Here is a 16,356-nt window from a genome sequence, read left to right on the forward strand (position 1 = left end):
GGCGATGTTAGAGGAGTATATCATCAGCAATGCCTTGGCGGTCGTGCTCCACAAGGTGCGGGCGAGGGGGTCACTCCGTATGCACCCTCTCCTCCCACTAACGGGCACAGCCGCAGCAATGGCGCTTGGTCCGGGGTGAGCCATCGCCTTCCGGCTGCCCCCACCGTAGGAGCGACCGCGGCCCATGTGCCTCCTCCCGGATGAGCCGACTAGACCGCTGCGCTTGATGGAGCCACTGACCCTCGAGAAACTACTGTTGTGCGACCCCACTGCCTAGGTGGTCGTCCTATAGTTGCGTGGACGCGGCACCACCGCCATCGCCGCCGCCGGCACCATCAGGAGCCAGGCGACGGTGTGGTCAACGTCATCAACATATATGCCAAGCACAGCCACAGAGGCTGTGGCGCGAGCTCAGTTGCTACTGAGGTTTCCGCCAGCGGCTGAGCAGATGAATGAATGGTGTGCCACCATCTAGAGCCTGCTCGGTTTTGCCGAAGTTGGTGACTCACGACGAGCTGGCCCACCACAACCTCCCCAAGCGACAGCAACCGCTCGTATTACTCGCCAAACGGAGGGGGCCGTCCCCATGGTGCAGTCCCAACATGGCAGCCGACACGGGCACAGCTGAATCAAGACCCCGACGACATCTCGATGGCCTCTTCTAACCCTCGAGCACGTCCAGGCCAATGTCGAGCCCCGAAGGATAGGTGGCGGGGAGACGCGCGCGTCGTCATAGATCGGCTCTACGACGACCTTCGCCAGACCGACGGGTGTAGAGGTGTAACACCCTCGATGCGGCTATATCTCCCACGTGTCGGAGCACGACTTAGAGGCATAACCGCATTGAAGGCAATGTCGTAAGAGGGGTAATCTTCACACATCCCATGTACTTAATAAGAAAAGAGGTACATAGTTGGCTTACAATCGCCACTTCACACAATATATGAATAAAGCATTACATCAACCAGATACAAACAAGGTCCGACTACGGAACCAAAATAAAAGAAGACTACCCCTAATGCTACAGATCCCTGATCGCCCCAACTGGGCTCCACTACTGATCAACTAGAAACGAAACAACATAAGGAACACGATCTTCATCGAGATCCTCCTTGAGCTTGGTTGCGTCACCTGCACGGTATCATCGGAACCTGCAAACTTGGTTTGGAAGTAATCTGTGAGTCACGGGGACTCAGCAATCTCACACCCTCGCGATCAAGACTATTTAAGCTTATGGGTAGGGAAAAGGTATGAGGTGGAGCTGCAGCAAGCACTAGCATATGGTGGCTAACTTACGCAAATGAGAGCGAGAAGAGAATCAAAGCACAGTCGTAAACTAGAAGTGATCAAGAAGTGATCCTGAAGCTACTTACATTCAAACATAACTCCAACACCGTGTTCACTTCCCGGACTCCGCCGAGAAGAGACCATCACGGCTACACACGTGAAGGGGACACGAAATTTCGGATCATTTCGCGGATGAACCCTAGCCTTCCCCTTCCTCGCGCCGCCGGACATGTCCGTCCGCGCCGGACGCGTCCGCCGGCCACCTCACTCCGGCGAATCAGGAGATGCCACGTCGCCCCACCGCCGCTCTCCTCCAACAGCGCGCCGCCACGTCAGCCGACCTCCTCCCTCTCTCTCCCTTGCACCCGCCGCCGGCCCGCGCGGCCCGCGCGTCACCCGCGGCTGCCCGAGCCACCCGCGCCCGGCCGCCTCCGAGCGCCGCCGCCCCGCCGCGGTTTTCCGCCGGTCGCCGCCGCCATCCTTGCTCGCCGGAGCCCCAGCTCCTCCCATCGGCCGGCGACCCTCCGCCGCCTATACCCCGCTCCGGTCACCACCTTGTCGCCGGCAAGCCTACCCGCGCCGCCCTCGTCGAGATCCGGCCGGATCCGGCCAGATCCGGCCCGGAACCGCCAACTCCGGCCAACTCCGACCTCGCCGGACTTCCTCGAGCTCACCGGAGACGAAGATGGATGAGATCCACCAGGAGACGAACCAAACGCCGCCCCTCCGTCCTGGTTCCGAACCATCCCGCACCGCTCCGTCCCGTTGACTTTCTCGGAGAGGTCCAATTTCTACTAAGTCCCCGAGATTGCCATGTTTCATATGCCTCTATTCATCGCATCGTAACTTTGCATCCATAGCTCCGATTCATGCATATAGCATATCAAAATGTTCGTCTTAGAGAGTACATCATTTCATTCCATTGCATCATTTTTATTTGAGTTCATCTTGATGCCAGAAATGCTGTTAGAAGAGTGCTACTCGAGATAATTGTCAGATCTAATGCTCCATTTAGATATTTGTCATTCTTTCCATGATTATTGTGTGCATGATATGCCCTTGAGCCCTACATATGTTTTGTTAAGGGTTTTGCCATCTTTCCAGAGGTGCAACCCATGTTTTTTTGTGATGTGTGTGGTGACTAGCACAAGCTTGCCAAGTGAGGCACTTGGTAATGCTGATTTCAGAGACTTAGCATTTCCACTAAGTCCTTGGCCTGTTTATCTCATATTGCCATATGTTCATGTTGTTTCCTAATGATCCGTGCCTCTTTTGAGGATGATCAGTAAGGATGTTTTGTTAATCTTGTAGTGCTCTATCCATCCATGTCTTTGTTTGCAATTATGGAGCACCCTAGCTTGAGTCAATCGAGCTCTACTTTTGCTACTTCGTGAATCCGGGCAGATTGTCTACTTGTTAGCAATTTTGCCGGGGATTTTGTAGTTGATCCGTGCATGCTATGTTATTGTTCTTTCCATGTATAGTTTGCATTTTGTGTATTCTTGATGGATGTATGCTTAGCTTATCATGACATGCTCCGTAGTGAGTGCATCGAGCTCGTAAACATGCCTACTTGATATCTGTTTTCAGCATGTGCCAGTTTTCACTAAGTCTGTGATCTGATTATGTTTTTGCCATGTTCACATGCTTGCAATTGTATTTTCTGATCCCTTTTGGCTTAAGGTCACTAAGGACTTTTGTTAATCTCTTTGAGTAGCTCCATGCCATGTTTTACTTTGCCATGTTCAGGTCCTGTAGCATGTAGTTTTGTTGCTCCGAAGAGTGCTATCTGATCTGAAATTCCAGATAAGTGTTAATTTCACTAAGTCTGAAATCTGTTTACCATATTGCATTTAGATGGCTACTTGCTGTAAATCGCAGAACGTGGCCATATTTGAATTGCTTGCCATTTCCAAACCGTAACTCCGATTCCGGTGATCTTTATATCGTTTTCAAGCGATTTCATCTCATCTTTCCAGTGGCACACTTGGATTTCCAAGTTGAGGCCAGGTTCATGCATTCCCTTGCAAATCATGCATATGCATCGCATACCGCATCCAGCATATCATACCATGTTCATGTGTGGTTTGTTTACTATGTTGTGTGCTTCTTTCCGGTGTTTGCTTCTTCGGGTTGGTTCCGGTAACGTCGCGTTTGTGAGGACCCGTTCGACTACGTCCATTTATCTTCTTCATGGACTCGTTCTTCTTCCTTGCGGGATTTCAGGCAAGATGACCATACCCTCGAAATCACTTCTATCTTTGCTTGCTTAGTTGCTCGCTCTTTTGCTATGCCTATGCTGCGATACCTACCACTTGCTTATCATGCCTCCCATATTGTTGAACCAAGCCTCTAACCCACCTTGTCCTAGCAAACTGTTGTTTGGCTATGTTACCGATTTGCTCAGCCCCTCTTATAGCATTGCTAGTTGCAGGTGAAGATTGAAGTTTGTTCCTTGTTGGAACATGGAGATGTTGTTCCTTGTTGGAACATGTTTACTTGTTGGGATATCACTATATATCTTATTTAATTAATGCATCTATATACTTGGTAAAGGGTGGAAGGCTCGGCCTTATGCCTGGTGTTTTGTTCCACTCTTGCCTTCCTAGTTTCTGTCATATCGGTGTTATGTTCCCGGATTTTGCGTTCCTTACGCGGTTGGGCTATTATGGGAACCGCTTGACAGTTCACCTTAAGTAAAGCTCTTCCAGCAATGCCCAACATTGGTTTTACCATTTGCCACCTAGCCTTTTCTTTTCCCATGGTAGTCGCGCTCCTGAGGGTCATTAGTATTTTAACCCCCCTGGGCCAGTGCTACTCTGAGTGTTGGTCCAACTGAGTGATGTTCGAGGCTACCAGGGGCAACTCTGAGCTGGCTTACCCGATGTCTTGCTCATCCGGTGTGCCCTGAGAACAAGATATGTGCAGCTCCTATCAGGATTTGTCGGCACATCTGGGTGGTGTTGCTGGTTTAGTTTTACCCTGTCAAAATGTCTTGTAGAACCGAGATACCGAGTCTGATCGGAACATCTCGGGAGGAGGTCTATTCCTTCCTTGACCGTGAGAGCTTGTCATGGGCTAAGTTGGGACACCCCTGCAGGGATTTGAACTTTCGGAAGCCGTGCCCGCAGTTATGGGGAGATGGGGATTTGTTAATGTCCGGTTGTAGATAACTTGAACCTTAACTTAATTAAAATGAGTACACTGCGTGTGTAACCGTGATGGTCTCTTTCCGGCGGAGTCCGGGAAGTGAACACGGTGTTGGAGTTATGCTTGACGTAGGTTGTTCTAGGATCACTTCTTGATCATAGTTTCTCGACCGTGCTTTTCCTTCTCTTCTTGCTCTCATTTGCGTATGTTAGCCACCATATATGCTAGTCGCTTGTTGCAGCTCCACCTCATACCTTTACCTTACCCATAAGCTTAAATAGTCTTGATCGCGAGGGTGCGAGATTTCTGAGTCCCTGTGGCTCATAGATACTTCCAAAACCAGTTTGCAGGTGCCGGTGTTATAGAGAAGGTGACGCAACCAAGCTCAAGGAGGAGCTCGATGAAGATCTTGTCCTTTGTGTTGTCCTGTTTCCAGTTGATCAGTAGTGGAGCCCAGTTGGGGTCGATCGGGGACCTTTGTCGCATTTGGGGTTCTTCTTTTATTTTGATTCCGTAGTCGGACCTTGATTGTATTTGGATGCTGTAGTGCTTTATTCATGTAATTGTGTGAAGTGGCGATTGTAAGCCAACTATGTATCTCTTTCCCTTATGTATTAAATGGGTTGTGTGAAGATTACCTCACTTGCGACATTGCTTTCAATGCGGTTATGCCTCTAAGTCATGCTTCGACACGCGGGAGATATAGCCGCATCGAGGGCGTTACAAGTTGGTATCAGAGCCTTCCCCGACCTTAGGAGCCCCACTGCTTGATCGTTATTAGCAGCCAAGTTGAGTCTAGAAAAATGTTTTGAGTCATTTAGGAATTATATATCAGAGAGTTTAGGAATTCGTTTTACTTCCCAGTCTCCTCATCGCTCTGGTAAGGCATCTTGACGTAGAGTTTTGACTCTTCTCTTCTCAAATTTCACTAAAAAATTTTTAGGATCACGCGGGTATCTTGGAATCATTCCGATGGTTTTGTGACGAGAACATTGTCTTGGTGCCTCCTGTCAGGGGATTTGTGTCAGTGTCCCGGGGAGTTGAGCTCTGAGGTGTTGTCGTCATAATTTTATCGTTGCAGTTCTGGTATACCTGAGTTTAGTACGCCGACGTCGAAAATCTCTTTTATGTAGTTCGTTGGTGAGATAACCTCAACGCCACCCAGTACTGGGGCGGGAGTTTGGGAGTATTGCCATAACTTGTATAACGGATGCTTTTCGAAGGTTGAGGAAGATGATTTCCGAAGGTTTCTTGGTTATGTGTTGAAGGATGGATACAGCTGGATGTAGGATTTGCTAGTTTTGGGTAAGATATTATGCTTCCCCTGTATCCCCAACACCTGATTGCATAACCAGAAAGGTTCGGGAGTTTCATAGGTGGGAATTCAAGTAGCTCTTAGGATATCTTTCCAACAGATGTATGATATGAAATTGGGGTTCGACGTCTAGTGGTCCGCCTATTCACGGTCGGTTTTACAGTGGTCTCGTTGTGTCTTAAAGAGTCCTTGGCTATACCGACTCGGGGACGCTTCTTATGTCATGTGCACTGCCTTGTACATGATGGTGCTGTACGATCGAGCCCGTGTAGGCCCCACCATGAAAATTTTGGACGAAATCTCTATCATATGTTTGTTCTGGCTTATTTTGCAAGCCAATCCTTTGTTTTTGTTTTGAGTCGTGGTATTCGAGTTGCTTCGAAGTCAAGTGTTGATTCCATACCTTCCCCAAGCGGTGTTCGTTTCACCCATTCCAAACTGTCTTTGTTTTTCCCACCCTCCCTCCCTTTGTTTTTCCCCAAGGATTCATATCTCTTAATCGAGTATCCATATTATTGATGCGAAGTCTCTCCATTCTTTTCTATCAATATTCTTATCCGGGGATTCTCATGAAGATTCTAACGGAGCTTCTAGTTCGTCATTCTTCATTCCTTTCATCTCCGGTGGTTTCAAGTCAAGTTTTGTTGATCATATTCTTTTTCCTCGTTTCAAATGCCTTCTCATAATGGTACACCTAATAATCTTTCACCGCTCGCTAATCTATTGTTCCGGAGTGCTCAAGTTATCTCGAAGATTCATGTTTTCCACTCTGCATTCGTTCAAGATTTTTTTGAGGTTGTTATCTCATTCAAGCCATTTATTTCAACCGGTGCAATCTCTCTTCAAATCGTTCTACGGTCTTTATTTTGAGTGGGCCCTAACCCACAGGTCTTTTTCCCAGGATCTTACCTGACTCTTCTAAATTTTCCCGGAGCTATCCTCAAATTCTTTTAAAGTTTGACGTAAGAATGAGTTATCTTCAGTCAAATTCCATCTCCTAGATCTTTCACAATTCTTTTCATCGTTGGCTCAACCTCTTTGTTTTGATTCTTCCGGAGTGTCTAAATAATTCTTGGTGATGTTTCTCGTCGTCATTCTCGGATTTTGAAGACCGAAGAAGAGTTTCTCTTTAATCTTGCTCCATTCTCTTCAAGATTCGTGATTCTAGCTTGTTGCCATCCTCTCATAATTGTTTTGATCGTGAGAATTCTTTTCACCTATCCGGAGCAATTCTAGAGTCTTCTCAGTTTGATTATCCGGAGCCCATCGTCTGAGATTTATTCATTCTTGGCTTTCATCTATGGTTCTCCAAATCTTACCGGCGCGTCGTTCAAGTGATCTCTAATCAGTTCGTGATCCCTTCGTTCTCATGTATCTTGATTGTCTCAAGTATCTTCCTTCATTTCACAATTCTACCGGTGGATCGTTGAAGACCTTCTCAAGTTTGCGCTATATCTCTCTTAATCCTTTCTACGTGAATAAGTAGTGTGCCAAATCCATTGATGGTCATCTATTTAATTGGTGAAGGATAAGCATAATGTAATTCTTATTCTTGTTTCATCGAGTTTGTTCAATTCCTGTTTTTCCGGAGTGGCTCATCATACTTATTCTTGGTTTCAATAGCTCATCTTTCTTTTCCGGAGTTCCAAGATCTCTCAATTTATTTCATCACGAAGATCCATCTAATCATTGCAAGGATTCACCTTGTGTTTTCAACTTCTCTTTCTTTTTCGTTTGATCATCCTTTTGTTACCGGAGTTCTTCATGGAGGTTCTACATGATGGCTCATCAAGGATTCAATTTCCCTCTCGAAGTGTTCATCAAGATTCTTTTCTAAAGAGCTCAAATATTCTTCATCTTGTAATCCGAGTGCAATTCTTTCACGCATATCTTTTGAGGTGGTGTTATGTCATTCTTGATAATTTCCATTCGTGCTTCGTGTTTCACAAGTTATCAAGATGAGGTATTTAAATCCACCAATATCGTCATTAGGGTTACCTTGGGTTATATTTCACCTAAAGCCTTCCCTAAGGTTTGTTGCTATCTATGGTGCTTATAAAGGACCCAAGTTCTTCTTTATCCTTCCGATGAACAAGTTCCTCGTCTTCTTGTTCTTATCAATCCAATATTGTTTTTGTTAGTGGAGGAATTTCACCTCAAGTTCTAGAGATGTTTTCCATAAGCCCACTACAAGCTTATCCTCTTCGTTGTTGTTTTCCCAACAACCCTGCGCAATCCTTTCTTGCAAGGATACTTTCCAAGTTCAATTGTGATAGAAGTTGTCATCTTCTTCTCCGCTCTTTTGTTCTGACAATCTACCTTTGATTCTTTCATACGGAGGCATTGTGATGTTGCTCTTTTCTCTCATCATCTTGGATCATGTTCTTCTCGTGATTATCCATTTAACCGGAGTGTTCTGTCCTTTTTGCTCAAGTTCTTTCGCCTTATCAAGCCTTGCATCCCTTCTCAACCGGAGTGCTGCCCAAAGTTGTTCTTCCTTGTTCCTCTTTGCTTACAGAGTATTTTCAACTTGATTTATCTCCGTTCTATTCTTTTCTCAAAATGGCTTAACCTTTTCAAGGTTCTTTGGTTTCACTCCTTTGTCAAAGAAGCAACTTAGTTTTACCGCTTCTCTTTCTCTTCCGTTTTCCCTCCGGTGCCATTCTAGATCTCGGGACGAGATTCTCTCGTAGTGGTGGAGTGTTGTAACGCCCCGAGACCGTTGTGCCAGGTGTCCTCCAGTTATTCGCTGTTGTTTCCTTGTCATTTGCTTGCGTGTTGCATCTCATCATGTCATCATGTGCATTGCATCGTCATATTTTAAAACTTGCATTCGTCCGGGTTCTCCGAGTTTCTCTCTGTTGTCCGTTCTGAGCCCAACCACACTTGCACGCGCCTGCGGCGTGTCCGAAATATTATTTTTATAAGTGGCCGGAAAATGTTCGGAATGGGATGAAAGTTGGCGTGTGGTCTTATTATAGTGTAGATAGACCGCCTGTCAAGTTTCGTACCATTTGGACTTTGTTTGATACTCCAACGGTTATCCGAGGGACCGAGAAGGCCTCGTGTGTGTTGCAGCCCAACACCCTTCCAATTTGGCCCAAAACCCACCTAAACCTCTTCCATCATCTCGGTCGTTCGATCACGATCGCGTGGCCGAAAACCGCACCTCATTTGGACTCTCCTAGCTCCCTCTACCTATAAAAGAGCACCCCTCCCCGAAATTTCGGATCATTTCGCGGATGAACCCTAGCCTTCCCCTTCCTCACGCCGCCGGACGTGTCCGTCCGCGCCGGACGCGTCCGCCGGCCACCTCACTCCGGCGAATCAGGAGATGCCACGTCGCCCCACCGCCGCTCTCCTCCAACAGCGCGCCGCCACGTCAGCCGACCTCCTCCCTCTCTCTCCCCTGCGCCCGGCCGCCTCCGAGCGCCGCCGCCCCGCCGCGGTTTTCTGCCGGTCGCCGCCACCATCATTGCTCGCCGGAGCCCCAGCTCCTCCCACCGGCCGGCGACCCTCCGCCGCCTATACCCCGCTCCGGCCGCCGCCTTCTCGCTGGCAACCCTGCCCGCACCGCCCTCGTCGAGATCCGGCCGGATCCGGCCAGATCCGGCCCGGAACCGCCAACTCCGGCCAAATCCGACCTCGCCGGACTTCCACGAGCTCGCCGGAGACGAAGATGGATGAGATCCACCAGGAGACGAACCAAATGCCGCCCCTCCGTCCTGGATCCGAACCATCCCGCACCGCTCCGTCCCGTTGACTTTCTCGGAGAGGTCCAATTTCTACTAAGTCCCCGAGATTGCCATGTTTCATATGCCTCTATTCATCGCATCGTAACTTTGCATCCATAGCTCCGATTCATGCATATAGCATATCAAAATGTTCGTCTTAGAGAGTACATCATTTAATTCCATTGCATCATTTTCATTTGAGTTCATCTTGATGCCTGAAATGCTGTTAGAAGAGTGCTACTTGAGATAATTGTCAGATCTGATGCTCCATTTAGATATTTGTCATTTTTGCCATGATTATTGTGTGCATGATATGCCCTTGAGCCCTACATATGTTTTGTTAAGGGTTTTGCCATCTTTCCAGAGGTGCAACCCATGTTTTTTTGTGATGTGTTAACTGACTAGCACAAGCTTGCCAAGCGAGGCACTTGGTAATGCTGATTTCAGGGACTTAGCATTTCCACTAAGTCCTTGGCCTGTTTATCTCATATTGCCATATGTTCATGTTGTTTCCTAATGATCCGTGCCTCTTTTGAGGATGATCAGTAAGGATGTTTTGTTAATCTTGTAGTGCTCTATCCATCCATGTCTTTTTTTGCAATTAAGGAGCACCCTAGCTTGAGTCAATCGAGCACCACTTTTGCTACTTTATGAATCCGGGCAGATTGTCTACTTGTTAGCAATTTTGCCGGGGATGTTGTAGTTGATCCGTGCATGCTATGTTATTGTTCTTGCCATGTATAGCTTGCATTTTTTGATTCTTGATGGATGTATGCTTAGCTTATCATGACATGCTCCGTAGTGAGTGCATCGAGCTCGTAAACATGCCTACTTGATATCTGTTTTCAGCATGTGCCAGTTTTCACTAAGTCTGTGATCTGATTATGTTTTTGCCATGTTCACATGCTTGCAATTGTATTTTCTGATCCCTTTTGGCTTATGGTCACTAAGGACTTTTGTTAATCTCTTTGAGTAGCTCCATGCAATGTTTTAATTTGCCATGTTCAGGTCCTGTAGCATGTAGTTTTGTTGCTCCGAAGAGTGCTATGTGATCTGAAATTCCAGACAAGTGTTAATTTCACTATGTCTGAAATCTATTTACCATATGCATTTTTGCCATGCTTGTTTGAACCTGTTAATGGATGAATTGGCCGTAGCTCAGTGCTAGTCTTTTGTTAAGCATCATGAGTAGATCCCTTCCATGTATTTTGTTGTCATGTTTGGGTGCTGTAGCTTGTTCATCTCATTGCATGTAGATGGCTACTTGCTGTAAATCGCAGAACGTGGCCATATTTGAATTGCTTGCCATTTCCAAACCGTAACTCCGATTCCGGTGATCTTTATATCGTTTTCAAGCGATTTCATCTCATCTTTCCAGTGGCACACTTGGATTTCCAAGTTGAGCCAGGTTCATGCATTCCCTTGCAAATCATGCATATGCATCGCATACCGCATCCCGCATATCATACCATGTTCATGTGGGGTTTGTTTACTATGTTGTGTGCTTCTTTCCGGTGTTTGCTTCTTCGGGTTGGTTCTGGTAACGTCGCGTTTGTGAGGACCCGTTCGACTATGTCCGTTTATCTTCTTCATGGACTCGTTCTTCTTCCTTGCGGGATTTCAGGCAAGATGACCATACCCTCGAAATCACTTATATCTTTGCTTGCTTAGTTGCTCGCTCTTTTGCTATGCCTATGCTGCGATACCTACCACTTGCTTATCATGCCTCCCATATTGTTGAACCAAGCCTCTAATCCACCTTGTCCTACCAAACCGTTGTTTTGCTATGTTACCACTTTGCTCAGCCCCTCTTATAGCATTGCTAGTTGCAGGTGAAGATTGAAGTTTGTTCCCTGTTGGAACATGGAGATGTTGTTCCATGTTGGAACATGTTTACTTGTTGGGATATCACTATATATCTTATTTAATTAAGGCATCTATATACTTGGTAAAGGGTGGAAGCCTCGGCCTTATGCCTGGTGTTTTGTTCCACTCTTGCCGCCCTAGTTTCTGTCATATCCGTGTTATGTTCCCGGATTTTGCGTTCCTTACGTGGTTGGGCTATTATGGGAACCCCTTGATAGTTCGCCTTAAGTAAAGCTCTTCCAGCAATGCCCAACATTGGTTTTACCATTTGCCACCTAGCCTATTCTTTTCCCATGGTAGTCGCGCCCTGAGGGTCATCAGTATTTGAACCCCCTTGGGCCAGTGCTCCTCTGAGTGTTGGTCCAACTGAGCGATGTCCGAGGCTACCAGGGGCAACTCTGGGCTGGCTTACCCGGCGTCTTGCTCATCTGGTGTGCCCTGAGAACGAGATATGTGCAGCTCCTATCGGGATTTGTCGGCACATCCGGGTGGTGTTGCTGGTTTAGTTTTACCCTGTCGAAATGTCCTGTAGAACCGAGATACCGAGTCTGATCGGAACGTCTCGGGAGGAGGTCTATTCCTTCGTTGACCGTGAGAGCTTGTCATGGGCTAAGTTGGGACACCCCTGCAGGTATTTGAACTTTCAAAAGCCGTGCCCGCGGTTATGGGCAGATGGGAATTTGTTAATGTCCGGTTGTAGATAACTTGAAACTTAACTTAACTAAAATGAGTCAACTGCGTGTGTAACCGTGATGGTCTCTTTCCGGCGGAGTCCGGGAAGTGAACATGGTGTTGGAGTTATGCTTGACGTAGGTTGTTCTAGGATCACTTCTTGATCATAGTTTCTCGACCGTGCTTTGCCTTCTCTTCTCGCTCTCATTTGCGTATGTTAGCTACCATATATGCTAGTCGCTTGTTGCAGCTCCACCTCATACCTTTACCTTACCCATAAGCTTAAATAGTCTTGATCGCGAGGGTGCGAGATTGCTGTGTCCCTGTGGCTCACAGATACTTCCAAAACCAGTTTGCAGGTGCCGATGTTACAGAGCAGGTGACGCAACCAAGCTCAAGGAGGAGCTCGATGAAGATCTTGTCCTTTGTGTTGTCCTGTTTCCAGTTGATCAGTAGTGGAGCCCAGTTGGGGTCGATCGGAGACCTTTGTCGCATTTGGGGTTCTTCTTTTATTTTGGTTCCATAGTCGGACCTTGATTGTATTTGGATGTTGTAATGCTTTATTCATGTAATTGTGTGAAGTGGCGATTGTAAGCCAACTATGTATCTCTTTCCCTTATGTATTAAATGGGTTGTGTGAAGATTACCTCACTTGCGACATTGCTTTCAATGCGGTTATGCCTCTAAGTCGTGCTTCGACACGTGGGAGATATAGTCGTATCGAGGGTGTTACACTAAGGCCCCTAACCCCTCCCGTGCTTCCATCCTCTTCCCCTCAATCCTGCGGAGTCGCCCCAGCTCTCAAACACGATCGGGAGCCACCGTAGCTCGAGACCCCAATTCTCCTGAAACGACCGTCCACCGCGGAGCTCGCCGCCGGCGACTCCCTTCGTCCCCGCTAGCTCTTCGACCACTGGGAGGACCGCCCTGGACTGGCGGATCTATCCCTACCCTCGGAACCCCATGGGGAGCCACCATTCATCGACGGCGACCGCCGGAGCCCCGCCTTTGCTCGGCCAGAGGAGGAACGAGGCGCGGGCGACTGGTCAAACCTGACCAGTGGGCCAGATGGACCCACTGTCAGTGACCCAGCCCCGCCGAAGCGTGTTTTAAGTGGAAGCGCAATCCACCAAATACGCCTTCGCTAGAGGAAAACGTAAGTGCTGCCGAATTGTTTTCTTTTTCTGATTTTTATTAAAAACAGATTTTTGACTAAACTTTGACTGGCTATAACTTTTTAAATACAAGTCCAATTGATTTGATTCTTTTTCTGTTCTTTCTCAAATTTTGTCTAGTTTATTTTCATATTTATTTGAAAAAATTTCAAACAACTTTTTTTGTACTGTTTTGAAACTATGTGTTAATTTGAATTTTTCTTAAATAGGATTTTGGAGAGGGAGGCATCTTTCAGAAAATGCACCCCCACTTGCATACTCTTGAAGGCAAGCATTCTGAACCCTGGCATAATATTGTTGTGTGTTGTTTGATGCGGTTACAACACCACCTTGACACAAAGTATTCGTTATTTTATGTGATGACATGATCATACTCATGAGTGCATATTGATGATTCCGTGCTGTTGGAATTTGATATGTTTGTGATACAAATCACCGTCGTATGCCTCTCATGCCTACCGGAAGGAATCCGGGAAAGCCTCTGTCTTGGGTAGACATGAGCTTGTCTCTAGTTCTTTGTCGAGACGGTTGTGTCCGGTAAGGCATGGTGAGGTATGATGAATGGTGATTCTGTCTGGTTGGTGTGAAATATATTTCTTATGCTAATCATGCAGGAAATGCTTTAACTTCCTGAGTCGACCATAGATCGAGTCTTGTTCCAGTAACCCCCATACTTGTTTCGTACTACCACTTGTCCCTGCCATAGGTAGGGTACGGTTCAGTAAGTTGTCAACCCCTTCCTAGCACACACCATATAGAAAGGCCATGGTGGAAGATACCGGCTGCATCCGGTAGGCATGCCACCTGGTCCGGGGGCATGGGTGTTTCCGATTGGAGCCGAGGGGGTAACTCCCCTAGTTTGCACGCGTTATAAATTTTGTGATCCCATGCTAATCAAGGTTGTAGCCTCCCCACTTAGAGTTTCACTTAACAGGTGTCGTGGGTGATTCTAGACACCGGTAAGTTAGCCTGGTGTGTGCGGTCAGGTGTGTTTTCAACTAAAAGACCATAAAAGGAATTAGTCCTGATGGACTAAAGGAATCTGTTACTCGTGGGTAAAGAATATACCCTCTTCAGAGTTTATACCTATTCGAATAGCCATGTCCATGATTAAGGACTACAATCTGGGATGGGTCAAGTGTTGGTCTTAGTGTCGGTCTTTGGAGGAAAAACTGCTAAACCAGAACATGGATCATGATTTGTGACTTATGATGATTATGATTACTATTATTATGGACTAACCATTTACATTATTTGAATGACTAAGTATCCCTGGGACGGTTTTACCTCCTGGATATTCACTGTGACTACTCTCATATTAGCCCTTTATGTGGTGTCGCGGAGACGCCCGACTGTGGCATGCTTATTATTCATTTACTTTATAAGCCCTTTATGTGGTGTCGCTGAGACGCCCGACTGTAGCATGCCTGTTATTTACTTACTCTATAAGCCCTTTATGTGGTGTCACACAGACGCCCGACTGTGGCATGTTTGCTACTTATTTCCTTTATAAGCCCTTTATGTGACGTCGCTCAGACGCCCGACTGAGGCATTCTTTATATTATTATCCTTTCGAGGCGTCGCTTCAGACACCCGATTGGTGCATTCTATTTCTACTCCCCTATTGCATATTCATGTTGTATATGAATAACCTGCTTGCGTGCATCATGGATTCTTATTCCGTGACTGACGTTGTGATCATAAAATATTTCAGAGCATGATTATCAATTGTATTATTATACCTGTGTTCATAATGTTTGCGAGTACATTCAAAGTACTCACTGGCTTGTCCCTGGCTATTATCTTGGCCAGATTCCTTGCATGGAGAGGAGGGTTGCGATGACAGCCCCGGAACCTAAGCAATGGTGATAGCAGCCTCGCGAAGATAGGAGTTATCCAGGTCAGCTGTTCTTGTGGGAAATGGAGTCCCATAGAACGTTGAGGAACCACAAACCACTTCCGCCATCAACCACTAGAAACCATTTGTTGTACTCATAGGCTAGAATGGTCTTGTACCACACATTTTTGTATTTTGCTTGGAGTTTCTGTATCAAGTTGGTGTCTCATCAGCTAACAGTAATCCTGGGGCTGGTGAGCACAAGGGCCATTTTATGGGAAATTAATATCCCGAAAATCCGGTCCTGATAGTGCACCTCATAATCATTCACTTCTCGCTATTCATTTGTTCTGGAGTTTTGAAGATATCTCGGAAGATCCGTGTTTCCATTCTTAATCCATTCAAGTTATTTCGTGGTTGTTACCTCATTCAAGCCATTTAAATCAACCGGTGCAATCTCTCTCCAAAATCGTTTCAACGGTGTTTCTTCTGAGTGGGCCCTAACCCACAGGTCTTCTCCCAGTATCTTACCTGACTCTTCTAATTTTCCCGGAGTTATTCTCAAATTCTCTCAAAGTTTGACATAAGAATGAATTATCATCAGTTAAATGCCTTGCTCCAAGATCTTGCAAAGTCTTTTCATTGTTGGCTCAATATCTTCGCTTTTCATTACCTCAGAGTATCTCAACAATTCATGGTGGCATTTCTCGGCATCATTCTCATCGTTTGAAGACCGAAGAAGAGTTTTACCTTCAAATCTTGCTCCATTCTCTTGAAATATGTAGTTCAATCTTGTTGCCATCCTCTCATAATTGTTTTCGATTGTGAGAATTCTTTTCACCCATCCAGAGTAATTCAGGAGTATTTTTAGTTTGATTCTCTGGAGCCCACCATCTCAGAATTATCCGTTCCAGCTTTCATCTCTCGTTCTCCAAATCTTACTGGTGCATCATTCAAGTATTCTCTAATCAGCTCGTGATATATTTGTTCTCATGTATCTTAATTCCCTCAAGTATCATCATTCGTTTTCCAGTTCTTCCCGGTGAATTGTGCCTTTGATGCTGTCATTTTCAATTCTTTCGGTGGTTCATTCAAGATTTCTCTTCCTTCGTTATCATATCAATTCATTCGTTGTTTCCAAATCCAACCAGTGGTTCCATCAAGACCTTCTCAAGTTTACACTATATCTCTATTAATCCTTTCTACGAGAATAAGTAGTATGCCAAATCCGTTGCTTGTCATCAATTTAAATTGGTGAAGGATGCGCATAACATAATTCTTATTCTTGTTTCATCCAAGTGATTCAATCCCTTATTCTGG

This window comes from Triticum dicoccoides, chromosome 4A (assembly GCF_002162155.2).
Source record: "Triticum dicoccoides isolate Atlit2015 ecotype Zavitan chromosome 4A, WEW_v2.0, whole genome shotgun sequence".
Lineage (NCBI taxonomy): Eukaryota > Viridiplantae > Streptophyta > Magnoliopsida > Poales > Poaceae > Triticum > Triticum dicoccoides.